The sequence below is a fragment of the Monodelphis domestica genome, chromosome 1 (assembly GCF_027887165.1).
Source record: "Monodelphis domestica isolate mMonDom1 chromosome 1, mMonDom1.pri, whole genome shotgun sequence".
NCBI classification, from domain to species: domain Eukaryota; kingdom Metazoa; phylum Chordata; class Mammalia; order Didelphimorphia; family Didelphidae; genus Monodelphis; species Monodelphis domestica.
Window position 1 is genome coordinate 331,092,951 of NC_077227.1, and position 27,823 is coordinate 331,120,773.

The window sequence follows — 27,823 nt, forward strand, 5'->3', positions numbered from 1 at the left end:
AAAGTTAGCAGGGTTGGGTTTCCTGAGGGATCTGGCCAAGATAATATTTCTCACTTTCTATTTCAGAAATGTAGCTATTTTCCAGGGTAAAGGAGTTGGTCTTTCACAAACCTAATCACGGAAAAGACTCCAGATAACGAGGTGTTAAATTAACTGTAAAAATGTGGCCACACTGAGCGATCCCTTTATGAGGTATGAATGAGTCCCTTGAGTGAATCAGAAAGGAAGCAATGCCATAATATGAAGAATAACAGGCCACACCTCTGAGTGACCTTTAAAAGTCAGTTCAGTGAGTCCAGGAGAGAGATTCAAAGAACTCCACTCCTGATGGGACTAATAGAAGATACACAGGGCTGGGGCAGGGAGGAGCGGGGGATGATGAAACTTTAGGAAATCCTATGGATGTGGGAAAGCAGAAGCTTGAGGAGAGCACCTGCCATAGAATGGGGCTCCAGAAGTAAGGCTACTCGAGTTAATCTAACATGAGGTATGTCTAGACAGAAGCTGTGTTGCTGAAATTACACATTCACATTCCAAAGTGATAATCTAGTGTTTTCTTTCTCTTGAACTCCTTCATGGGAACCTGAAGTCTTTTCCTCTGACTATGGAAAATGTCAGTTTATATTTCTTTATTTTAAATGTCTGCTTTTTCTTCATAAACAGTGTTAACCATTGTATTTGTAAGTAGAGCTGTACTTATAGGGAATATAGTTTGGAGGAAGAAATGAAGATGGAAGCATCCTCAGAGAAGAGCTAGAAACAGAATTAACATTGAAGTGTCTTTCCATAATTGTTCTTTCTGGTCAGAAGTTCAAAGCTAACAAAAACATAAAGAGAATTATAGATCTCATATTTTTGAAGATTGGGAAAGGAATGTTTATATTGGGAACTCCATCTGGACAACAAAACACTAATAGGATGAGGAAAAAATAAGAGGGGTTGAATAACCCTAATCACGACCCAACAGAAGCACTAACCAATCATATTAGAATCAACAGGTACCAGTATACTTCACATCATTAAATTGGAGAATAGACTTAAAGTCAGAGAGAAACTTAAAGATCAGCTAATCTAATTCCCCTCCTCAATTTTACAGATGAGGAAACTGAGGCTCACAAAATAAGTGTCTCATTTGAGGACATACAACTCATAAATAGAAGAGAGAATTTAAATCCATTTCTTTAGTCTCCAGAGCCAGGGTTCTGTCCAATGCACTATTGGGATAAGTGAAATATTACAGGATTCAGTTAATTTCACAACTACATCATAAATGATATAAAGTTGGTGATCAAAAGAAAATATGTATTTGTTGAATTGAATTGAAACTTATTTAAGGTATGCCCATAGTACTTTTCCTTCCCAACCAAAATAAGCAAAACTAATTACAAAATGTGTATTCAGTGTAAAGACACAGGTTCTACGCTTACCCTATGATAATTAGTATAAATAATATATAAAGCTGGTGTAATTCAGGAAAGCACAGTAGAAAAATGTTATCCCACAAAGAAAGAGATTTGGCAAATTGTATCACTACTTACAAGAGAAGGTAGAAAACAAGTACTAATCAGCACAATCCCATTGTGTAGCCTCAAAGTGGGCAGAGGAAAGGAGAGTATCCATGTTCCAATTAAAAGCTTCTAGAACCTCAGGGCTCAATCTTATGTATAATTCAAAACAAAAGCCACTGGCTCCAGTTGATGAATCCAATACCATATACCTTTTGTCAATCTTTATTATTGCTTTGTGAAATGAGTTTTGTTTGTTCTAAAAGTATTTCTGTAGACTTTTGACTGTTTATCATGTCCTGAGACATTTATCAATCATTTTCCTCCTTTTGACAGGAAAGTGATCATTTTCATATAGCTGACTTAGGATGATAAGACAAGGCAAGGCAACAAGCACTTATTAAATGTTTACTATAGGTGAGGGTTAGGGAATCTTCTGCATCTAGATTGTTGTGCATTTTAGCTTGCCAAGAATTTAGATTAAGAATGATATTGTAGTCATTAATTGCCGCAAACATGTTCTTCTCACTAAGCTTTGATTTGGGGACGTCAGTCAATCTAAATATGCAAGGCTTCTTTCTTGCATGGAGAAAAACAAAGTTTTTGTAAGCATGCCTCCGTCTATTGGTTCAATTTTACTTCCTCTAGCTTCTAGTTCTTCAAATGAAGAATTTTGCATATATTAAATCCAAATAGTATTTTGATATCTGAAAAAGCTCTCCAAAAAATTAAGTATCTGGGTAATGTGTTCTTCAATAGAGATATACAACTTAATGCCATATTGATTGATTGTGATTAATATGATGAAGTGATTAATATGATATTTTGATATGACTCTGATTTCCTCTTTGGCTTGAAAGTTACACTCATTTCTATTCAATAACAGTGATAACGGTTTTAAATTTAAGGAGAATTGAAGCAGGCTTTGTCACAATTTATATCAATTATTATATTAAATGGCACATTTCAGATAGAAAACTTTTCCATATGGACATCAAAAATTTGAGCATTTTGATTATGCTTGGACCAGTATTATATGACTAAGCAATTAGCCATCAGTGTGGAATTGAGACAAAGGCTTTGTAGTCATCCATAAAGGCATTGTAAAGGTTATGACACTTTGGTGATGCTCTTTCAGTAATCACTAAGACAATGATATGTTGCTTTTTATGCTTCTAAGATTTTTTTGGTGCCATTTTTGTACTCTTCAGCCAAGATAGTGTTTTCTTATAAGTTTTTATAGTTTTATAGAGTTATATATACACCAACATATCATTGGTCTGTTTTTGGAAGAGTTACTGATATTCTCATTTTTGGGTAACAATTATGTGATACCTTATGTTAAGAAAAACAGAATCAGGATTATATCAGAGAGGAAGCAGGTTTATAAAGTGTTTCATTAGTAATGCATGTGCCTCTGTGAGGCATATGAGCCAATAATTATGGATTTTATCCAGACCTCCCACTTCCTTGCTTTGTAGGGAAGTCAGCTTTTTCAGTCACCTTTCTTTATATAAGCATTCGGTTATTCATCTTAATTAACAGTATTTAAACTTTTTTGCATTTGATCCCCTTTGTGTTTTCATTGTATTTGGCTTCTTTCACACACACAGATGACCAAAATTTTTATATTGTCTCCTTCTTCTGGGGTACTTATTCTTCCCATTTATTTGTTTCTCAAGACTCACTAGTATAGTTTTTGATTGATAAGGCTTTTTAAAAAAAATTTCCTCTTTGTTCTCATTTAACTCTCTTACTTTTTGGCTTTCACTTTCAGTTATTGGTTAAGTGTTAAGAATTTCTGATATACTTTTATGTTGTTGTTGCCATTTTTGCCTTTAACTGGACAATATGTTGTTCAAATTTTCTACTTGTTACTGCACACTGGTTAAATATTCATGTGATCTTCCAATGCCTTTCTGTAGGACTCAATAGATTCTTCAAGCTGTTTCTGCCATAGTGGTAGTTAATATTGATCCTTGGGAGAATTTCTAAATTGTTCCACCTGTACTCCTATGATCCATACCATAATATGTCATACTCTGTTGTGTAATGGTTTCAGAATAGTTTTATACTCTGCCATACATTGTTAAGAGAATATATTTGTCATGATGAGTGTAACAAATCAAGATTTTTTTAACTTATTATTTGGAATTGGGAGGGGCCTATTAGTTAAATTCATCGCAAAAAAACTCAAATTGCCTTTAAAGATTAAAGTTAAAATATACTAAACTCTTCAAAATCTTTCAAAATATCAAGGATGTCTCTACCATCCTTTTCATTTTAGGTCACATTTCAAGAGTTTGTGTCAAATATAGATTTTTAGTGCTTTAGAGTTCTTTGGATTTTTCCTCTTCAGAATCCTAAACTAGTTGCCATTTACAATTGCTTAGCCTTGACCTACAATAAAATGTTAAATAAGTTGGAGCTACAAATGTCATTGACAAAACAGTTTTAAGCCTTTTTTGAAGTTAATTATTGTGTTACAGTACAACAGTGATGTATTATAAAAGTATATTTTCAGTTCATTTAATACATACTCAATTTGCTTGGCTTAGAAGTGAGCACTATTTTAACTTTAAAAGTCCAGAGTTCAAATGTGATTTTGGATGTTTACTTCTATATGACAATAAGTGAGTCACTTACCTTTTGTTTATATTAGTTTCTTCAACTTTAAAATGTATAAAAGAAAAATATCTATTTCCTAGAGCTGTTGTAAAAATCAAATATGTGTCTGGCACATTCTGTGCTTAATAAATAGTTATTTCTTTCCTTCTGTACTTTCCTTCCACTATCTATAATGAAGCATTTCAAGCAAGTGAGGAATTGACTCTGTTTTGAAGCATCTTGTTTGTTTGTGTGTGTGTGTGTGTGTTTGTTTTGAGAAACTAAAGCAGAAAGAAAGACCATTTCCTCTATGGTTCTTTGTGTTATCAATAGTCATGATGATTCCAGCTAGAACCAGCTTGCAACAATATGCCACTCTATCTATTTCTTTGATTTAGAAGAGTAACATCATACTGATTAGAGCATTAGCCTAATCTGTACTATCACTAAAGACCAATTGACCAGTGTTCATGATTCCTTCACAAAGGGCCTGCCTACCTACCACATCAGTCTTGGGCATCCAGAGTTGAGTCCTGCTTTATACCACCATAGTTAGCTTATCCCTACTTGGCCATTGCCCTTCAAGTGCCTCACAATATAGATTATGGGCTGGGATTTAAGAGAATGATTATTATGATTCTGATTTTCATTATTATCCTCTTGAGTTACTAGGTGAGAAATTTAGTATGTGAGAAAAGTACATAACAATGTACTTTTGGGACCAAGATGTGCTGCTTTGTTCTAGAACTACAAAAAATGGCCAAAAAGGCCAAAAAGATAATAGTCCTCCTGGGGTGAAATGTTTCATTGCAGATGATGATCACCACTATGGCAGGTAAACCATGATTGTGCATTATTACATGGACTGAATACATGAACACTTTTATTATGCCCCAGTGCCTCATTATAATATGATCACCTTGCCACATGTAGGCAAAGGCTGGAAAATACTTTTTTGTCAATGTTGTTCATAGCTATAACTTATATAATAATTTTAAAAGCACCTTAAGGTAATGAAAATCTACATTGACACAAACTCTGGAAGGGCCACCTAAGAATGAAAAGGACAGCAAAAAACAACTATGATGTTTTGAAAGATTTTAAAGATGAAGAGATAGGCATACATTAGAATGGAATTTCAAAAAGCCCTTTTGAAGTTTTATGGCAAGAATCCATCAACAGATTTACTATATAAAAACAGAATAATTTATTTTTTAAAAAGCAGGTTGATGTTTGCTATAATCAATATGAGTTGAATGTATTCTCCTATAATATATAGCTGATAATAAAAATACTTCTGGACTCACATCTCCAAAGCTTAGTACATAATAAATGCTTTTTCATTCACTTATTCAATTATTTTAAAACATCATTCTGATAAAATAGGCTTTCTCAAACTGCCAAAGGGGTCCTTGATTATAATACCTACAAAATTTTATAAGAATCTTTACTGTAGTACTACATTACTTGTTTCAGAGTATTTCTGTGGTCTTGTTCCTGACTGGAGTGCATCAATGGTTTCCCCTAATTACTATCAGGAATATTGATTTTGAGAAAAACAATGTTTTTAATGAGGACTAATCAAGGGAATAATCTCCTTTTTTGGCCACATGTGCCTGTTTTTCAGTTGGAATTTATTGTTACTCTATGGACATCTCCTGGGAAATATATGTGTCTTAAAGAAATCAATCTCATATATTTGAAAAGATTCATATTGATGCAAAAGTGTAGATTCCACTATTGTAGACTGTAGTCCCTCCAGGACTAGCAGAATGTCATTGGGCCCATCACCAACAAGTTTCATTATCTTGGGGCTAATGTTCTCATGGGTCACTTTCTGCTCAGAGACATGGGTAGTTTGCCAACAAACATTTCACTGAGCCTCTACTCAAAGCCCTTCCAGTTTGGTAGGTTCTACTAGACTTTGTGCTCTGCTGATACCACTTTTATAAACTTAAACCAATTCTACATCATAAGGTAGTATCAAAGCTAGAGTTTAATAGGGGAAAATGAAAACTTTAAGCCATTAAAGCCAAATGAGGGAGGTTATATGGAAACAGTTAAAGCTATTGATGAATCCATAGTGCCAGACACCAAAAATCAAGGGAATTTTAACCACCCTGTAAGCATCCTTACCTCACTTTCTCCTAATTGATTTATTCACAGGTGCCAGCAGACTTCCTTACTGCAGACTGGTACATTAATAAAGGATTGTAGCTTACTCCTGAGTATAAAAGCATTGCAAGTTCTAATATTCAGGTACACTTATGGTTAGTGTGTTGTTCTGGCAGAACTGACCATTTCATAGGTGGACCTTACATGTCCTGAATTAGGGCAAAAATAATCTATGTGACTGTCATTTTCTAGAACATAGGACTGGACCTGTGGTTTTATTAGGAAAGGATCTGCCTGAATAAGTGGAAACCTTCTCTGTAGCTTATATTCTTAGGAAAGTGTTTGAGCATGTCTTTAGAGCTCACAACCCCACCTCTAAGAGACTCAGAATTGGGCCTTTTTCAGACTTCAGCATTTAGTTCATGTACAGGTATTGAAAGAAAGAATAAAGTTTATTTCATTCATAGACTATAAGATAGGCACATATGTTACCTCAACACAAAATACCATGTCACACAATCAGAATGTGTCAGAAAAATGAATGAAACCAGGGTTTCCTGGCATGAAAATCAGCTCTTTACCCATTGTGGCACACTCTCTTTTTTTTCTTATCCTAAGCTGGGTCTCTCATTTAAAATTTTTATTTTCCTCCATTAAACTATAGCTTTGATACTACCTTATGATGTAGAATTGGTTTAAGTTTATAAAAGTGGTATCAGCAGAGCACAAAGTCTAGCAGAATCTACCAAAATGATATATTCTGGGGGCAGGGGCATTCCATTAGTAGAGAGTTACTACCTAACTATGATGTGACATGTTTTTCTGAAAAAAAAAAAACTTTAACATTCTATGATTTCATCTACATGTTTATTCCTTTTCCCCATCATATCAGAGTCTCTTTGGCCTTAGTTGTCTTATCTGTAAAATGAAAATAATAATATTTCTATTATATACATTAGTAAAGCTCATACCTATAATTACATAACTCAAGCCAAGAAGAATATTTGAAAACTATTTAGTCCAACTTAACCTCATAGATGAGATAATTGAATCCCAGATAAAATGATGGCTTTCCTGATATCACAAAAAAGAGCAAACAATAAGAACTAGCAGTTGAATCCAATCTCTTTGACTCTAAAGTCAGTATTTTTTCCACTGTACCACATATCTATCAGAAGTTAATGGCAAAGCACCACATAAAGGGAAGCTGTCATTGTTATTAAAAAGCATTTTCTCAAATGGTAAGTACAATACTGGTACTCATCATTAATTCTTTCCAGAAGGCAGGTTGAGTACCAAAAACGTTGAATACCAAATGAATTTTTCCCATAAGGAATAATGTAAGATGAATTCATTCAATCCAGACACCTAGAAAACTCAGATTTTATAAGGCATTTATTAATAGAGTTGAATTTTACTAAATAAATATTAATAATACAGAGACATAAATTAAAAATAATAACTAAAAATAAAATTAAATTTAAAAAATAAAATAAATTAATTAAAATAAAACAATTTTAACTTAACTTGTATTGAAAGGAGTTCATGGTGGGAAGGAGAAATGTTATTTTCTGGAAAAGAAGTTCTCTTTCATAATATCTGAGAGCAACTGCTCTTTTGGAGTTCTTTCTCTTTCTCTTTTCTGTCCCTTATCACCGTGAAACCCTATTTGAGATTCACCAGGGATAAGTTTCACAATAAACCTATCCAGTGATGTTTGTTTTTATCTGTTTCAAAATTCTTCTAAAGTGGGAAGTAGTCTGGTCACTTAACAAATCTATAATTCTGATTATTAAAGTTTTATCAGGATGACATTTTTCAACAAAGTTTTACACTTCGATTAGTTTTGCAAACATTTCCTTAATTATTGAAGTGGAGACATCTTCCTTCGCCTCCATCTCACCTGCCACCAGCTGTTGCTGCTCCCTTTGAAGTTCCTGCAGCAACTCAGTATTAGACTCTTTTCTTTATGCTCCTGAACTAACATGTGATCCTTTGTTTTGGCTGGAGTGGGCATACACTTCTCAAGATTGCAATGCCAACAAGTTCTAGCAAGAACATCTAGTGCCAAGCAAATGTTGAATATTGCAACCATTTTTTCTCACCAAAATGCATTGAATGCCAAATTCTATGAGTTCTGAAACCATCAATTACCAAGGTTTGACTGTACTTAGAAATAAACAGCTGCAACAGAGCCAAATTGTTGGTGTACAGGTGAAGCCCCAGATAAATTCTCCCAACATTCCCTTTTAAACAACTTGAAGACAACATCTCAGCCAAAAAAGAAGTTCATAGGGAGACATTCCAGTCTAAGGCAACTTAGGAGGTTGGCATGAGAAGTCTATGACATCAGAGCACAGCAACCTTAGAGGTGACTGCATTAAAAGAAGCATTGGGAGCTCTTACCCCAGAGACAGTAAAAGGGTCAGATAACTTTAGAAAGAGGTTGCAGAGGACCCTAACTTCTGATACTAATTCGCAACTCTATTGCCCACAAGCAATTTTGTGTTACAGTTTCAGGGTGGAGGGGAATGCTTATGGTCAGTCACAAGGGATCAAGGACCCTGGTTACAATTGCAGGGTCAAGAAGAGTACTAATACTTATAGCAGCAGAATAGCAGAGGCCCTTACTGAGTAAAGACCACAGCACAGAGCAGGAAATAGTGACCACACCTCTCCTCAAATCTCCCCACCTCAGAAAAATCAAAAACTTTTAGTCTTCCAGAATGAACTCTGAAAATTTCAATTCAAAAAAACCCTGAATCTTGGTACAGTGCCTCCCCACCCTCAGATGAGTATAGTCAAACTTTAACATGAAATTGAAAGTCAAGATATAGGCTAGAAAAATGAGCAGACCCCCCCAAAAAATTAAAAAATTACTACAGTAGCAGGAAAAACCAAACCACGAACTTAGAAGACAATTATATGAAAATATGTATAATCAAAGCCTTAAGGAAAAATGCTAATTGGACCATGCTCAGTAATATTTCCTGGAAGAGTTAAAGAAAGGCATAAGAGTGTAGAGGAAAAATGGGAAATGAGAATGATGTCAGAAAATTATTTTTTAAAGAGTTATCAACTTGGTAAAAAGAGACACAAAAAAATACTGAGAAAATAATTTCTTAAAAACAGAATGGCCAGTGGTAAAAGAGGAATAAAAATTTATTGAAGAAAAGAACCTTTTAAAAGGTAGAGTTTGTCAAATGGGAAAAGAAGTACAAAAGCTCACTGAAGAAAATAATTTTTTAAAAGCTTAAAATGTATAAATGGAAGCTAATGACTCTCTGATCTTCAATCAAAAAAACTTAAAAATCAAAAGAATGAAAATATAGAAGAAAATTTAACATATCTCATCAGAAAAACTTGCTGTTGGCTCATCAAAACTATTACTAAGTCTAAATCCCAATGATATCAAAGGAAAAGGAAAGGGCCTTATATGTAGAAAAAATATAGCAGCTCTTTTTGTGGTGGCAAAAGACTGGAAATTGAAGGAATACTCATCAGTTGGGAAATGCCTGAATACACTGCACCATGATTGCAATGTACTATGGTGCAATAGAAATAATGAGGGGAGATCATACCAGATCTCAAATAATACTATAAAAAAAGTAATCATCAAAACAATCTGATGTGGCCTAAGAAATAGAGTGATGGATCAAAGGAATAGATTAGATAATCAACACATGGCACTAAATGTCCATAGCAACTTAATGTTTGATAAACCCAAAAGTACATGTTTTGAGGTAAAGAATTCACTATTATGACAACAACTTCTGGGAAAACTGGAAAGCAGTATAGCAGAAATTAGGCATGACCAACATCTCAGATCATACACCAGGATAAAGTCAAAATGGATTCTTGATCTAGAAATAACAGATGACACCATAAACAAATTAGAGGAACATGTAAAAGTTTACCTATCAGACTTACATATAAGGGAAGAAATGGATAGTTTTGATTAAATTAAATTAAAAAGGGGTTGTACAAACAAAAACAATGCAACCAAGATTAGAAGGGAAACAACAAATGGGGGGGGTGGATTTATAACACACCTTATGACAAAATTCTCATTTCTTAAATATGTAGAGAACTAATTCAAATTTATGAGTATGCAAAACATTCCCCCATTTGAAAATGGTCAAAGGGTATGAACAGGAACTTCTCAGAGGAAGAAATTAAAACTATTCATAGGTATATGAAAAAATACTCCAAATCACTATCAATTAGAGAAATACAAATTAAAACAATTCTGAGATACCACCAAACAACTATCAGATTGGCTAACATGACCAAAAAAGGAAAATTATAAATGTTGGAAAGGACATGGGAAAACTGTAATATTAATACACTATTGCTGGAACTGTGAACTGACATAAATGCTCTTGAGATTAATATGGAATCAGGCTCAAAGGGACACAAAACTCTGCATACCCTTTGACCCAGCAATACCACTTCTGGATATGTATCCCAAAGAGATCAAAGGTAAGGTGAAAGGACCTACCTGTACCAAAATATTTTAAGTAGCTCTTTCTGTAGTGTCAAAGAATTGGAAATATACCTGTCCATCACTTGGTAAATGAATGCATAAGTTGTGGTATGTGATTGTTATGGAATATTATTGCACCATAAGAAACGATAAACAAGATGAGTTCAGAAAAACTTGGAAAGTCATTACTAGAATTGATGCAAAGTAAAGTAAGCAGAACCAGGAGAACAATGTATATAGTAACAGAAATGTTATAGAATGATAAACTGTGAAGGACTAAAACCTTATCAGCAAAAAAAGTCTCTAGGAAAACTACAAGGGACTGGATGCAAATGCTGTCCACAGCCAAAGAAAGAAGAGTTGGAGTCTGAGTGTAAATCAAAGCATTCCATCTTCCACTTTATTTCCTTCATGAGATTTTTACTGTATGGGTGATATGTCTTCTAACAAAACATTAGCAGCAATGGAAAATGTATTGCATGAAATATGATTATAACCTATACTAGACTATTTACCACCTTGGGGAGAAGGGGACTGAAAGGAAGAAAATCTGAAATCTAAATGTGAAAAAACAATTGTCAAAAATTGTTTCTACCTGTAACTGAAAAATAAAAGTTAATTAATTTTTTTTTAAATGACTAGGGGAGTGCCTTCAGAAAAGCATGGCAACACTTGTAAATGAACTGATACAAAGTAGAGTAGGAAAAACTGGGAAATAATTGTGCACAATACTGGCAATATTGATCAACGATAAAAGACATAGCTACTGATTAATATGATTCAAAACAATTCCAAAGAACTCATGATAAAAAATTATTATTAGCCTCCAGAGAGAGAACTGACAAGCTCTGAGCACATATTGAAGTATAATTTTCTGTTTACCTTTTTTTTTTGCTTTTTCACTATATGTCTAATATGGAAATCTGTTTTGCATGATTTCATATATATAATTGATATCATATTGTTTGCCTGCTTGGTGGGTGAAGGGGAGGGAGGGAGAGAATCTGGAATTCAAAATTTTAAAAGAAAAATATTTTAATATATTAATTTTTTTTAAATAGCTATAGGACTGTCCAGTTGGAAATTTCACTACCCTCTATAGTAATAAACCTGAAGAAGAAAAGCAAACATGGTCACTGCCCTCAAGTATTTGATGGGTTATTACAGCTGTCCTGCAGCTATACAATGCTCATTTCATGGGTCAATTACCTAAAAGGGAGGCTGGGGACTGAAGGGAGTATGGGTGGGAGGGTTTAGAGATTAAGAGAGAGAGAGAACATGAGGAAGGAAGAAAGACACATAGATGAATAGTTCAACAGCATGGAATTCAGTCTGACTTGCTCCTCTGATGGTAAAAAAGAGAGCAAGCCACATGTGAACCCAGTTTTTATTGCAGAATCAAGGAATGGGGAATGGGGGGTAGTTAATGAACATGTGATATGGCAGAGATTTTAACAATGGCTCAGTTAATAACCACAAGATCAAAGAAGTGGAGGCTAAGACAAGGTAGAAGTCAGCACCCCCGCCCAGAGGTCCAACTGGACTGAAGGTTTGGGGATTGGTTGGCCTAGATTAGATTAGAATTTCACTTTGTTACAAGGAGCAAGAAATCAATCATGTGAAATACAAGAACCATGTCCACAAGTCTGGCACATTAGCAGATTGCTCATAAGAGTTAGCTTTTGGGTACATCTATAATATTTACATGATTTGTCCAAACCTGGATCTCACCAGTTATTACAGGGAAGAAGAGTTAGCCTGGTTTTTATAGCTTTCTAGTTCTTTTAATGCGATATTCCTCCATTTGTGTAGAGGGAGTTTCATACCCTCCCCCTCCTGGATTGCTGACCCAGTTCAACATATCTACTTTTTGTATTTCAAGTGATTGTTAATAAACTTTATGGAAAATAAGAACTTGAAGATATTAATTTTAATATAACACATTGTAACATAGGTTCCTTGAGGACAGAGAAAATCTTTTTGGTTTTAGTTGTATTTCCAGCATTGAATACAATGCCTGGCATAGAATAAGCACTTAATAAATGTTTGTTGCCTGACAATCTGCCAAATGGCAGGTATATAATGTAGAGGGTGCTTTTTAATTCAGTATAAGTAATAATTTAAGCTGCTCAAAAGTGGTGTGAATTGTCTCAGGAAGTCAAATGTTCCGGGCATCAGTAGAAGTTTTCTAAGAAAACTATAATGACCACTTATTGAGGATGTCATCCTTCAGACACAGGTTAACCTATATGACCTCTTTATCAATTTATATTTTATGATCAAGGTTGAAGGGAGGAAATAAAAGGACAGTATTTCAAGAGGAGATACAGCTTACTATGGTCTTTGAAAGAAGGATATGATTTTAATGGGCAGGTGAATGGAAAGTATACAAATAAGGAATATGGTATAGTGGGATATGAGTTGTAGTCCTAGTTCTACAATTCTTTCTATATGAGCTTTGACAAGTCACTTGCCCTAGCCTGTTTGGTAATCTGAAAATAATTGGAAGCAATTATCACTATACTTTCTTGCATCTCTGAAATTGCATGATATATCGGTGAAGTGCCAGATTACAGATATAAAACTAGAAGAGAACTGGGAGATCTTGTAGTCCAACTCCCTAATTTTACAGATGGAGCAATTGAATAATTTGCCTAAGATCATATAATCAATCTAGAACAGAGCCAAAATTCTATCTCAGATCCTATTTCTGTTTCCTTCCTGCTGTATCCATTTGTATTAACAAGGAGAAAGACAGAAGTTCACTTGGGTTAGGTAAGTTCAACTACCACTACCACCTCAACCACCATTTCCTCTCAAATCCCAATGAAGATTCTTAGGACCCTGAACTCAAGAGTCTTAGGAACAGCAGAGCCATTAGTTTTGCTTCCAACCCAGTCCCTAGAGCCCTCATCCAGGAAAATAACTCCTATGGAGAAGACAGCAGACATCTGTTGCCAACTGCTAACCAACTATCACCAAGAACATAGGCAAGTCAGCCTAACTGAAAAATATCAAAGGCAACCTGAAAGAGAAACTAAAGATTCAAGTCAAGTCAAACCACTACTACTTTGATCGTCACTTCCCTTCTGATGCTTATGGAAATAGCCTAAGTCTTTGAACCAAAGCCTTGGAAATATGTGGGCTACTCACTCACTAGGTCCTGCTTTCAGTCTGGTTCCTACAGTCATTACTGATGGGAGAAATCATGTAGCCCTAGTCATCACCACCAAAACCAACTGCTGTCCAACTACAGCCAAAGAGGAGCAAGTCCAAGAATCCCAAGACTGGCAATGCCCCTAGTGCCCAGACCACCATTTCTGCTTCCAGGTCAGTCCTTTAAGCTGTAATTTTGGGAAGCAACTCCTCTTGTAAGGAGGTGGCCTAAGAACCACTTCTACAAGTGCTTCAGCCACAGGAAATGAAGTCCTACCTAGAAAAGAAATTTTTCTCCATTGAAGTTCTTGGCACAATCAAATGGTTCATCATTAGCAAAGGATATGATTTTCTCAATAGAAATAACATTAAAGAAAATGCATTACTATCTTTTGCCAAAGTACCATGAGGACTGTTTCCATCTGATTTGCATCTGAAATCTTTTATATGTGTCATCACCTTCATGAGAATGAGAGCTCCTTAAGAGCAGAGAATGTCTTGCTTTTGTATTTTTACCCCCAGTGCTTAGCACAATAGAAAGTGTTTAATAAATGCTTTTTCATTTGTTCATGTAGTACTAATACTTTTATGATACCACAACTAATTCATGACTACTTTGGCTGGACCTAAAGACAGAGGAGTAGTAGTGGTAAGGAGGAATGAGAAATAGGCTGGAAAGGAAGGTTGGGACCAGATTGTTGAGAACCTTGAATTCCAGGTTAAGGAGTTTGGATGCCAACATATAGGCAATGGGAGGCTGCTGACGGTTTTTAGAAAGGGACTATTTCTAACATAATACTGGCATCAAAAGAGTAGAGTTGAAGCCAACATTAAAGCTGGATGAAAAAGGGAACAGATCTCAATGGGATTCTAGCAGCAATGGGAAAGAGCTGAGTTCAGATTAGAAAAAGATGAAAATAGTTCAAATTCTAAATATTGACTATAAATGATATCTACTATCTTTCACTAAAGTTCAGAAAAGACTTTAAGTATTGCCAATATTTTCAAATAAAAGAGGATTTAAACTTGTTCCATGTGGCCCCAAAGGACGGAACTAGATCTTGGGGGTGGAAGGTACAGAGAGGAAGGGAAGATGACAAAAAGAATTTTCCCAGTCATAATCACAGAGAAGGAAAACCAGCTCCTTTGGAAGGTAATAAGTTCCCCTTCATTGAAGATATTCAACTGTATGATCAATGACCACTTGAAGTACTATAGAAAAAATTCATTCTCTCAATGGATATGAGGATAGATAGACTAAAAAGATCTCATCTATGTCACTAAGAGTTTGTCATTCTACTACACTAACTTCAGAACCATAATAATAGTATCCAAGATCAGGATAATAAAACAGATGAGGAAGTTGAAGCAAACAGGAGTTAAATAACTTGCTTAGATCACACAGCTAGTATCTGAGTCAAATTTTAAGTCTTCCTAGCTCCAAATAGTGTTCAATCCATTGTGCCACATAAAAACATATTAAATACTGTAGAAGACCTTAGCTCTTCACTATTTGATCTTAAGATGAAAATATCACAGAAAAGTTTTACAAGCTATTAAGGCTATCTTCTTCCTCCTTTATAGACTTCTCAAATATTAGACCTGAAAAGGACCATAGAGTCATAGAATGAGAGCTTAAATAGGGCTAAAATCATTTAAAAGGAATTAGATCTGGAAGAGGTTCTGTAATTTTAGAAATGGCAAATGTCATAGTTGAAAATAAATTTTAGAGAGTTATCTAGCCAACCCCTTTCATTTTACAGATAAAGAAACTGAAGTTCACAAAAGATAAGTATATGCCAAAGTCTGCATAAATGGCCCTTGTTTCTTTCCTTCTTTCTTTCCCTCCTTCCTTTTTTCCTTCCTTTCTTCCTTCTTTTCTTACTTCCTTTTTTGTCTTTTTTTATTTGTTCCTTCTTTCCATTCTTTTCATATTTTCTTTTTTCTTTCACCCTTTCTTATTTTCTTCCTTCTTTTCTATAGGAAGAAGGACTTAAAGCCTAGTTTTCCAATTCCAAATCCAGGACTCTTTCCCTTTTGCCACACTGACTTCCAGTCCTATCTTTCTAAAATGACCTCTTCCCCTTCTAGCATTAGGCCTATTCTCACCTTTTTATGCCTTCTCTTACCACTCCCTCCTCTCCTCAGCCATCAACGGACAAATGAAGCTTTCAGTTCCTAAGAACAATTGACTTCTTAAACACATAAAACATACCCCACTTAGAATTTAACCCAGTTAAAAACAAAATTTTCCTACCATAGAATAGTAGACAGGTTATCTCAAGATTCCAAGGAAACTGTGCCTTAGCAAATACAAATATCAGGACAGAATTTGTGAAACTTGCAGTATGTACATCTCTCTTTAGTAAATGAAAATGCCTGAACTAGAAAATGCAAAATGAAAGAACATGTGATAGAATATCTCATTTTGTATTCATTCTAATAATATGAGGTGGAGTGAGATGGCATAGAGGGACAGGAAGGAGGGAGAGATAGTATGGAAAATTTGTAGAATGGACAACAATTATAATTTTAGAGTTGAAACTTGAACCCAGGACTCAAACTGGATTCAAGTTCCAGCTCTAACACTAATTATATGAACTTGGACAAATTATATAATCTCTTTTTAAATTTTTAAATAATAATTAATCTCTTTAGGACTCAGTTTCCTCATCTGTAAAATAATAATTATATATGCACTATCTAATTCATATGGCTTCTGTGAGGAAAGAGAGAAGTAAATGTATGTAATTGTGACCTATTGTCTCTTTCAAAATAAGATTGAAGGACAACTGATGGACCAGACAGTGAGTTCCATCGATATCCAAACAATATCAAGAAATCTAAAAGAAACTCCCTGTCCCTCTTCCACTACCACCCTACCTCTGCGCATTATGTCCTGAGATGCTTTATGGAAGCTTTACTTGAGATAATGGACAAGAGTCACTTTGCATAATAAGGTATGAATGGGGCAGGGTGGGGGGCCAATCTCTACCATTGGAGGGGAAAGCCATGCTAATATGTGGAATGTAGATTCAACAAAATGTTAAAGTACAATATATTTAGGAAATCCTGTTAAATTCCACTAAATCAGCATTTATTAAGCTCCCATTATAGGAGACTCAATAATATAGAGGGAGGTGGTGCTTCTTAAAGATTTTTCAGTAATTCTTGAAGAGATTTTTCAGTACTATGGTATGTAATCCTTAAGCCTAGTAAGATAAAGTCACCTAAAACAACTAGTTGTTTTCTTACTAATTTATTAAATTTTAAATTTTAACACTCGATTTAATATTTTTGTTCTTTTCTTTCCAGTTCTAGGTTGCCTTCTTTTACAAGAAAAAATAAGTGGTTCTACCTTCAAGACCCCATTCACCTCAAATAGTTATTCTGTCCCTTCTTTGTCTTCTTTTCCTAATAGAACCATATGTTGCCCTTAGAATTCTTTGCCTGCCTTTGCTCATTTTAGAGTTCAGTGATCCTTATCTTATTTTGCAGGATCATATCAAGTCTTTACCCTCATGTTATTGACCCTTGCTTCTACCTTCCATATGTATTTTTAAAATTTTAAGTTTGTTGATAAGTTTCCCGTGCATTTCCACCAGTCTCTTTGGGCAAATTCTTTTTGTCCTCTTCAGAACCATTTCTGTGTCTTCAAAATTTCATTCTTAATAACTACCTTTTCCTCTTAGGCTAACTTCATGTGAATATTGGACCATTCAACCTACTTATCCTTTCTCTGAATGCTTTGAAATCTGCATTCCCAGAATCTTATAACAAAATGAACAAAAAAACCTACTTGCAATTTCCTTTTCCCACTTTATCATGAACTCAATGGTGAATTGGTCACTTCTCCCCCCAAGTTCCTGTCCTTTTTACTCAAACTCTTGTCTGTCCCATATTGATCAGCATTAGGTCCAGTCCCCTTGTCAATGACTCCATAATTTGAAGGGTAAAATTTCCATGGCAAGTCAGAGAGAAAGAGTCCAGCATACAGCAGGATATTTGATGTTCCATCCTAATTTCATACTAGAAATTGGTAATCTGTTTTCAAAAATTCTCTTCTAATTTTTCCTTCTGTCAAAGTGACAAGTATATTAACATAATAACAGCTTCTTTTTCACTTTCACTGATAGTCAACCAAATATTTTTCCAGCATGCTTTCTCCCCTGGCTCCCTGGACTTCCTCACATAGTCATAGATATACATCTTTCTAGTATAGAATATTATTTTGCAGCTCCTTTTATCTATTCTATCTCTTTTGAATAAAGTATACTCTTCCAAAACAGCATTCTAGTTGTAAGTTACCATCCCAGAAAGTTTCAGTAATAGGTGCAAGATCAAATATTTTTCCTTTTATTAGGATCTCCAGGTGATGCTGTCTATTACCTATTCTTTGTGTACTTGTACATAGACATCTAAGGCCATGGGTTTAGTTGATTGATGGATATTTTGGATACCATCTTCCATAAATTACTAGTCTTTTTTTTTCCCTCATGTTGTAGCTGCTACTGTCCTTGGTACTGAACTTATCAGGTCTAGTTTTCTCCTTCTGCTTTCCTTTTCAGTTAAAATATATATTTGCTAGCTCTTATCAAGTATTTTCCCTCCCTCATCTAGATCCCCTCAAAGACAAAAAGCAATATTCAAATGCCCTACCTGCCCTCAAATAGTTCACACTCAACTGGAGTTGGGGATGGGGTTCCTACAAAAACACAGATAATCATAATAGAGATAATTTATCAAAAAATACTCATATCTTTCTAGTATAAAATGTTATTCTCTCTCTCTCTTCTCACCTGGGAAGATCAGGAAAACCTGACACCTAAAATGAATCTTAAAGGAAGAAAAAATAATGACTGGCATAAATGAGGGGATAGAGCATTCCTGGTGGTTGGCAAGGAAGGATATGTAGTAAGAGGACAGAATTATTAATTTTCACAAATGTTAAAATTGTTCAGGAGACCCTTGGAAAGGAAACAATGCAAGTTCTTTGAGGGCACGATCTGTTTTATTTTTATCTCTGTATTCTTAGCACCTAGGATATAATCTAATTGTGTGTATATATATATATATACACATGTGTGTGTGTATCAAGTACTTATGATGAGTGCTTATTGAACTAAATAAATGGAGTCTCTAATCTCAGGTAGCCCTTGGAAAGAGGTTTTCCTTCTTTGCTCCCTGGTACTGACTTTTGCCTTCCTTTGGTTGAGAGGTGAAAAGAGGTAGAGCAAATTTGGAAATTCTGCAAATTCTAATGGCTACCAGTAGGGTTCTGTGGTAAAGAAAACTTCTAATCTAGGGTATCCCAATGCATTTGAATCAGAATGCCGCTGCCCCACAGTCTCTCATTCTATATAGCTACTTCCAGAATGTCCACCTGACAAGGTGCCCAGGCTACCCATGCCTTTATTCTTCCCTAAGCTGACCTCAGGACTTTCTGCACCATGTCCCTCTGACCTTCCTATACCTCATTCCTGATCAGCTTTTCTTTATATTTTGTCTTCCTCCACTGGAATATAAGCTCCTTGAGGACAGGAGCCTTAGTTATTTCTGTTTTTATTTACATTCTCAGCACTTAACTCAGTACCTGGCACATAGTAAGTGCTTAATTAATGCTTACTAAGTGACTTACTGACAGAAAGTTTGGGTTCTGGCCCTCAGTCTTTCACTTATTAGTTGCCATTTATTGACTTTAATTCCCTAAAATTGTTTGGTGTTTTTTGTTTGTTTTTATCTATAAAGTTGACGTAATCATTCCTAGTCTTTGGAGGATATCAGATAGTCATATGTATTTATTAAGCACACAGTAGATGCACTAAGTGTTGGGAATACAAAGAAAGGCAAATAACAGTCCCTGTCCTCAAGAAGCTTACAGTCTAACTGAGAGACAATATGCAAACAAATATGTACAAACAATTCATATACAGGATAAATGGGAAATGCTTAAAAGAAGAAAGGCTCTAGAACTAAAGGGGATTGAGAAAGGCTTCCTATAGAAAATGGAATTTTAGCTGTGACTTGAAGGTAGGGATAAGGAAGAAGAGTGTTCCAGGTATGGAGGCCAGTCAATAAAAATGCCTGGGACAAAAAGTGGAGCAGCAAGGAAGCCAGTGTCACTAGATCAAAGAGTATGAAGATGTACTGAAAAACAATGTGTGAGAAGTGAAGAAGAAAGAAAGGGCTAGGGCATGAAGGGATTTGAATACCAAACAGAGCCAATGGGGTTTATTGAGAAGAGGAGAGAAGAGGACATGGTTGGCTCTGTACTTCAGGAAAATCACTTTGGTGGTTGAAGGATTGATTAAAGTGGGGAAACACTCAAGGCAAGTAGCCCATACAGGTGGAGTGGGGGAGTCCAAGATGACACCTAGATTGCAAACAAGAGAAACTGAGAGGATGGTGGTGTAAGTATCAAAGGAGATAAAGCACGTAAAATACTTTAACCACAAGGAACAATAAAATGTTTTAAGAGTAACAATAATAAACTAGAAACAAAACGATTCTAGAGGTTATTTGCTATACTTTTTGGATTCCTGTTCCACAATACATTAAATGATTATTTTTAATTTACTCTGTCCAAGTCCCTGTAAGAGGCACTATTTGTTAAGATCAGGTCTCTTAGAAGTATTTCTGGTGAATGAAGCCTTGAGAAGTTAGGGGCTAAGGAGGTTTTCTGAGAGGCATAGTAAATATCTATTTAAATGAAATGAACTCTATTTCCCTCAAATAATTTGATACATCTGAATCTATTCACAATGGGCTGGTCCAGGCCACCATTACACCCAGCACACTGGTCAAGGATTGTCCCCCTCCCTACACCTAGCTTTCTCTAGTACAGCAAGATATTCTCATTCATGTCGCCCATGACTTCATTATACATGCCATTTTGTTACATATACCTTTATTCACCTGGTTTCAAGGTTACAATCAGATACATAAGAAGAGACAAAAGTATGAAACAATGAACATTCTCTCATTGTCCTTTTCATTGAGATCACAGGTGCATGACCCCCTTCCCCCTGTACAAAAAAAAAAAACACGTTGCCATGGAAACTATGACGGATGCCAACTTGACAAGTGACATTCAAACCAAGGGGGACATGGACCCAACACACATACACACTCACATACATGCATACACACACACACATACACACACACCCCCACAACACAGTGTCCCTACGTTCCAAGGAAAGAAGACACAAAAGAGGTTGCATTTGGTTTCTGTAAATGCTTTTCAATTCAGTTCAATTCATATTCATTAAATGAGGAAGACAAAGAATACATTTGCTGAAATTTTTCATCAGAAGATTTTTTTTAAATCATAGAAGACAAGGTCAATGGCATTATTGTTTTAACTCCTTTCTCTTTTTCTACCAAGACAGGAAATGCCATAATTACCCCCTCTCCCTCTAAAGGACTGTCAGGTGGATGGCACCAATCAAGTCAGGGCCCAAGAAGTCAGCCTTTGCTTGATAAGTGTGACTAAAATGTTTTTCAGGTGTGTATATCTCTACATTTTCCTTCCAGGATGGAACCCATTATAAAAATTCTAGAAGAAAAAACAGTGGACTTGAGTCAAGAAAACTTGTTGCTAGAACCAATCTACTTAATGATCGTGTGATCTGAGGGGAAGGTCCCCAGCACAGTAAACTGGACCGTGTTGATTCCCATCAACAAGCATTTATTATGGACTTAATGTGTCAGAATTGTGCTAGCCATGGGAAATGCCATGCCATCAAAGATGAAGCACATCCTTCTGTCAGTCAGTAAACATCAAAAGTGGAAAGTGGCAGGTGATTAATGTCTTAGAATTGATCATAATTATTCTGTATTTAGACCATTGGGGGGGGGGATGTTTCTGGCAGAAGGAGCACGATTGAGAAACGTCTTTCCGAGTTTGTGGGGAGGTATCTGGTGGGTCAAAGCAAAATGTGTTTATGCTTTTGTTTGTTTGTTTAAAGACCAGTAAGGGCAAGGCAATGGAGGCTAGGCGACCTGCCCAGCATCACATAGCGAGTTAGTGTCCAAAAGCAGATATGAATTCAGGATCTCCCATCTCTAAACCTGACTCTCAATCCACTGAGCCACCCAACTGCCTTGTGGATACTTTTTTTTTAAACAAGAGGGTTGCTTTGTATGATCTGGGGCTCCCTGGAAGGCTACGGTTCTAGGAACGCAGGTCTCTTTTCATTGTAACAGGCTCAGGTTATATATATATAGAGAGAGATCATCTCCCCTGCTTTGGCAACAATCTCCTTCTGCAAGCCCTTTGCCTGGAGCTCGGGCCGACCAAGGCTTTGCCAAGGAAGGTATGTGAGCCACAGAAGCCTAATTCTACAGGTCTAAGAGAAAATGTATCAAAGCACAAAAGTCCCCCAAACTGATCGGGGCTTGTTGGTGGGCCCGTGTGTATTTTCATGTCTGAGTGCTGTCTTGTGATCTCTACATAACCTTTGCAACAGGAGCGCATATTTCACCCTTCCACACTAGCACTCCCATTTTTTTTGTCATTCCAATCTCATTTCCTGGGCTATGTGGACTGCGGGCTCAGCAGTCGCTCGAGTCTGAAGTGACTCCTGGGACCTCCTTACTGTTCTATATGCAAATAGGCCTGCACCTGGGCAGCAGAGCGGGCTTGCCGACAGTTTAGTTATGCAAATCTGATTGATCGAGAGCATATTGCAGAAGAACACACGCAGGTCTGGGACCCTAGCAGCTATATTTCACTGGCTAAATTCCCGAAGAAAAAAAAAATTAAATGCCAAGCATTTTGATGCATATTCCTTTCAACCCCTGAAGTACAATAGTGTTTATTTCAGAATGTGTTCAACACTTTGGTTAGATGTTGTTAATGCAATTTCTGTGTGTGTTATTGCTGAATTAACAGAAGACTTGTTTTCTGTGTAAAAAACTGACTTGCTATGATGTCACTGCACAATAGGTCTGACAGTTTATTTGAAATAATTCCCTAGGCAAGTGGAGTAAATGCAGTGTTAAAATATAATTAGGTCCTTCAGTACCAAAAGTGCACAGAAAGCGGTCGGAGATGCGTAAGTTACTCAGTCTTCATTCTTTTTGTTGTTTTTGGTGGTGGTGTTTTTTAACGATAAGAGGGAAAATAAATGTTAAGGATACAGATAATGTCATCCGATGCCCAAAGCATTTCTTTCCTTTTTACCAAACACATGGTTTACAAAAAAATCAAGAGAGAAAGACTGGAAAATTTTTGAATCTATTTGGAGCAGCTGAAAAGAATAAATTCCATGGAAGGCATCCTGCATCCACGCGTGTTAAAGTCCCTGAATCTCATCAGGCTGCAGGTGCCAGGTTAATCTTGGGCTTCTTGCATGCAACTTATTGATTTATAATCACTTATAAAAAAAGCTACACCTAGCCTGCCCATAATGGATCCAGAAAACACATATTCAGACTCATTTTTCCACCTGAATCAAAATTAAAAATAAATCAAGGTTAGCTCAGGGATGGACAAGAGAAAAAGAACAGAGTGAAAAAGCAAATAAATTCCTCCTTTTATTTCCTCCACCTTTGTAAAGGGAGCTTTGGAAAACCAGACTTACATTGGATTGCAAACGCCACAGCATGGCAGTATGTCCAATGGAGCTCCATATTTGAACTGTTCTTGAAGAGCAAAGTTGTCAAATCTATGTCAACAGCATGACCTATTTAAATGGCTTCCTAAGATGAAGCAAGTTTTCACCTTGCAGGGTTTTAATGTGTATGTACAGATGTGCATATTACCTATCTTGCAGGGCTGCTCTGAGAAACCTCAAAGCACTATAGTAACATGAATTTGTATTATGATTCTATGTTTTTATATATAGGCACATACTTATCTGATAAGTATGTGACATTTCTATAGCATTTGAAAGTCTATAAATGATAGAGATGTATTCATCTATATGCACTCATAATACATGCACAACCAAATACCTATAGTGAATTCCTAGTGAAGCAAAGGGGAGAGATTTAAAAAGAAACACTTTGGAGCAAGAAAAGGGTAGGTCTGGGTTTGTCCACAGAATGAAAAACAGATTCTTTGTTTGTTCCTCAATTCCTTCTAGCTGTCGTCCCCCAAATAAACATACACCCTCTACATCTTTTAAATGACCATTTGACAGTGCAAGCCCAGCCAGAGGGTCAAAAATGAAAATTCTGGGAAAGGTCAAGTTTAATCTCTACCCACAATGCCCCATTGCATCCCTCACAACAGCTGACTAACAAAAGGGGCTCAGCACTGTGACTGACAGAATTCTTAATTGTATCCACTCATTCATGACAATTTGATTAAAATATTACGCCAAAGTCTCACCCCCTGTTTGCTTCGATCCTCCAAATCTAATTTTGAATTTTCAGAAAGGAGATTACCTTCACAAGCATGACTGGGATGCTATTAACTTCTACTTAATCTTTATTACTGATGTGAATTTAACATATGTATAGCTTCGTCTCGCTCCCGTTGTTTTCTCTCTAAAGTAACGTCTAGGCAATATACAAGTGGCGGACATTAATTTTCACTTTGATATTCTGTCACACTAGAGCTCTGGCTTTCTATAGAAACTTAAAAGATGCACTGTCTTAACACCAGGACCCAATTAGAACCCATAACCCAAACCATGTTCCCCCAACCTCACATCTCCGCTCCCACAAAAAAAGTAACACACTTCCTAGCACTGAGTAGGCTTGGAACTTCAAGTTATTTCAGCTCTGGAGGGGTTAAGTCTAGGGACCCACTTTCTCTCTCTCTCTCTCTCTCTCTCTCTCTCTCTCTCTTTCTCTCTCTCTCTCTCTCTCTCTCACACACACACACACACAAACACACAAATGCACACAATTAGCAAATTCTTGCCAGCATTAACAGAGCAATGCCAAGGACACCTAAGACACTGAGGAGATTTTTTTTCCCCTCTGATTGCTGACTTAAAAACAGCAGCAGTTCCCATTTCTATCATGCTGTAATGTTTACAAAGGGCTTCCTCCACTAATCTGTGAGGTAGGTAGTACAAGGATTATTTTCTTCATTTTATGGAGTCTCAGAAAGGTGAAGGACCTTGCCCAGAGTTAGACAAAAAAAGCAATGGAGCCAGGATGAAAATTTAGCTCTCAACACTCCATGAGCAGGATGTTTTTTTTCACTATTCTCTGCTCCCCACCTAACTTAATAAAGTTGAACTCTAGTCTTTTGACTCGGGTCAAAAGATTCATTGACAGTGGTCTTTGGAGCAATTAATTTAATAGTGGAAGGTCATAATGACAGCTAAATTTTAAGTGGTTTGATGCATATTTGTCTATTTTCTTTACTAGCATCTGCTATCTTGGATGCCATGACAATAAAGCAAATTCTTATAAGTCCTTCCACCCTAGAAAAACTTCAAGGATGACATTAGCAATGACTAGACTATGTGTCCATCATTTGAGGATCACTCAAAGTGCAAAAGATGCTCACCACCTGAGAAATGACTATTAGGGAATAATTTTTGAAGAGGCACAGAACTCGAAGAAATCATTAGCCAAAGGTATGAACAATTTGGGATCGGTGTACATAGAAATACCAATATGACAGAACAAATCCCTGAAGTATTGAATAAATACCTCTGTCTCTCTGTCTCTGTCTCTCTCCCTGACTGTCTCTGTCTTTCTCATTTTATTTCTCCTTGCCTATCTAGACCTATCATACCTACAGCTACAAGTCTAGTTAGTGAATACTTCTATTCATGTTAAGTGGAAACATCCTGATTGGTAAAAAGAATGTTTGACTGGGACTAAGGAGATCTGGATTATATTGCCCTAAACTGTCCCTTTCTGACATATACTAGTTATGTGGGCTTGAACAAATCTATTGCCCCCTTTGAGCCTCAGTTTCTTCATCAAAAAAACTGGCAAAAGAAAGTTTCTATTTGCCCTATCTCCTAGGATTGTAATAAGAACCAAAGCATATTTCTACAGTGCTGTATTGCAGCTACCAGAGCATTTACAGTCCTGTGAAATACTTAGGGAAAATAGGGTAAGTGAAGTAGGTCAAGTATATTCACCCAAGTACTGAAGCTAATGCTCAGTGAAGTAGTGATTAGCTGAAGGTCAAAGGGGAAGTAATTGTCAGAACTAAGAATTAAATCCATCTCCTGACTCGAAGTCCACTGCATTTTCCACTATCAACATTTCTAATGTACAGCAAATGTTCTGTGGTCATGAAGCAATATATAATCCTAAACCTTACCATACAGAGAGTTGTGGGACATTGAAACCAAATCAGCAAGTGTTCACTGAGCACCAACTCTCTGCCAGGCTTAGTCCTAGGATAAGACTAATTATGGAATCCCCATAATTAAGAACTTGCAGCTTAGTTTGGCGTGGTTAAACATATACACAGTCGTACTATACTTATACAGGGTTTCCCAAAAGTCAGAGTGTAGTTTAAAGCTTTAATAGTAAGTCAAAAAAAGTTTAAGTGCCTACCAAGTTCCAGGCACTGGGCATACCAAAAAAAAAGGCAAAGGACAGTCTCTGCTCTCAAGGAACTCATATTCTAATGAAGGAAACAGTGTGCCAACAGCTATGGACAGACAAGTTATAGATAGGATGACTTTGAAATTCATCAAGAAAAGAGCACTGCAACTAAGAGGGATTGGAAAGAGTATCCTGCTAACTTGGATTGAAGAAAGACAGAGAATCCAGGAGGCAGAGTGGAGGAGAAAGGGCATTACAGGCACAAGAGACAGCCAGTGAAAATGCCCAGAGCTGGAAGAATAGTGTCTTATTTGAGGAACAGCAAGGATGACACTATGTCAAGAGAGAACTGGGGGAAGAGTAAGATAGAACACTAGAAAGGAGGCAGGTTATGAAGGACTTTGAATGTCAAACACGGTTTTATATTTGATCTGAGATGTGATAGGGAGCCACTACCATTTACTGAGAAGGTAAGTGAAATGGTCAAACATGAACCTTTAGGAAGACGACTTTAATAGATGACTGGGAAAATGACCTGAAGTGGGGAGAATTTTGTTACATCAAGACTAACCAGCAAGCTACTGCAATAGTCCAGTTAGGGGGTGATGAGGATCACCAAGGCAATGAGAGCATCAGAGGAGAAGAAACTGTATATAAAAGATGTTATAAAAATGAAGTCAATAGGCTTGACAACTGGTTAGATAAGAGCAATGAGAGACAAGGAGGAGGTGTGGATGATGCTTAGCTCGATGGTAGTGCCCTCAATAATGATAAGTGCAGAAGGAGCAAGGATTTGAGTGTAAAGATGATGAATTCAGTTTTGAACATGTTGGGTTTTAAAAAAGTCTATAGGACATTCAGTCCTACATGTCTAATAAGCAATTGGAGATGCAAGACTGAAGATCAAAGGAGTTGTTAGAGCTAGATATCAGGATGCATACAAACTAAATCCATGGGAGCCAATGAGACCACCAAGGGAAATAGTATAGAAGGAGAAGAGAAGATGGTCAAGGACAAGACCTTGTAGGGCATTTGCAGTTAGTTTAGAATGATATGAATGAAGAGCCAAAAAAGTTCAATAAGAAGCAACAGATAGAAAAAAAAACAGGTAAGCAGTGTACCCAAAACTTGGGAAAAGGGGTATCAAAGAGAAGAGGTCAACAATGTCAAAGGCTGCAGGGAGGTTAAGAAGAATGAGCATTAATAGCTTAACTTAAAGCTACACTAAGACTTTGGGGGCACTGACTGATTGATGTAACACAAAAGAGAGTATGAAAAAAGCATAAAATCCAATGAAGCAAAGATAATTTGACTAGGAGTTTCAAAGCAGAGTTGCCAAATGAAAGGAGTCTTTAAGGGTGATAAGGAAGATATAAGGCTGAAGAGAGAATAATCCAGGCTTATATAGATAATGGCATAAGCAAAGACAAGAATGGAGGTTGAAAAGCTGATGTTTATGAAAGAGAGCAAGTGGTTCAAT

At 36.3% G+C, this 27,823-nt stretch overlaps 1 long non-coding RNA gene across 2 annotated transcripts; it reads left to right on the forward strand.

Moving 5' to 3' along the window:
- Positions 1-278: 278 nt before the first annotated feature.
- On the forward strand, positions 279-21,668 carry LOC103098483 (uncharacterized). 2 transcript variants are annotated; one of them, XR_001627074.2, is made up of 3 exons: positions 279-487; positions 16,650-16,829; positions 21,406-21,668. It is a non-coding gene; the product is annotated as an uncharacterized LOC103098483 (long non-coding RNA). The 2 variants fall into 2 exon arrangements; XR_008915103.1 differs by lacking the exon at positions 21,406-21,668 and adding an exon at positions 17,185-17,311.
- Positions 21,669-27,823: the final 6,155 nt, after the last annotated feature.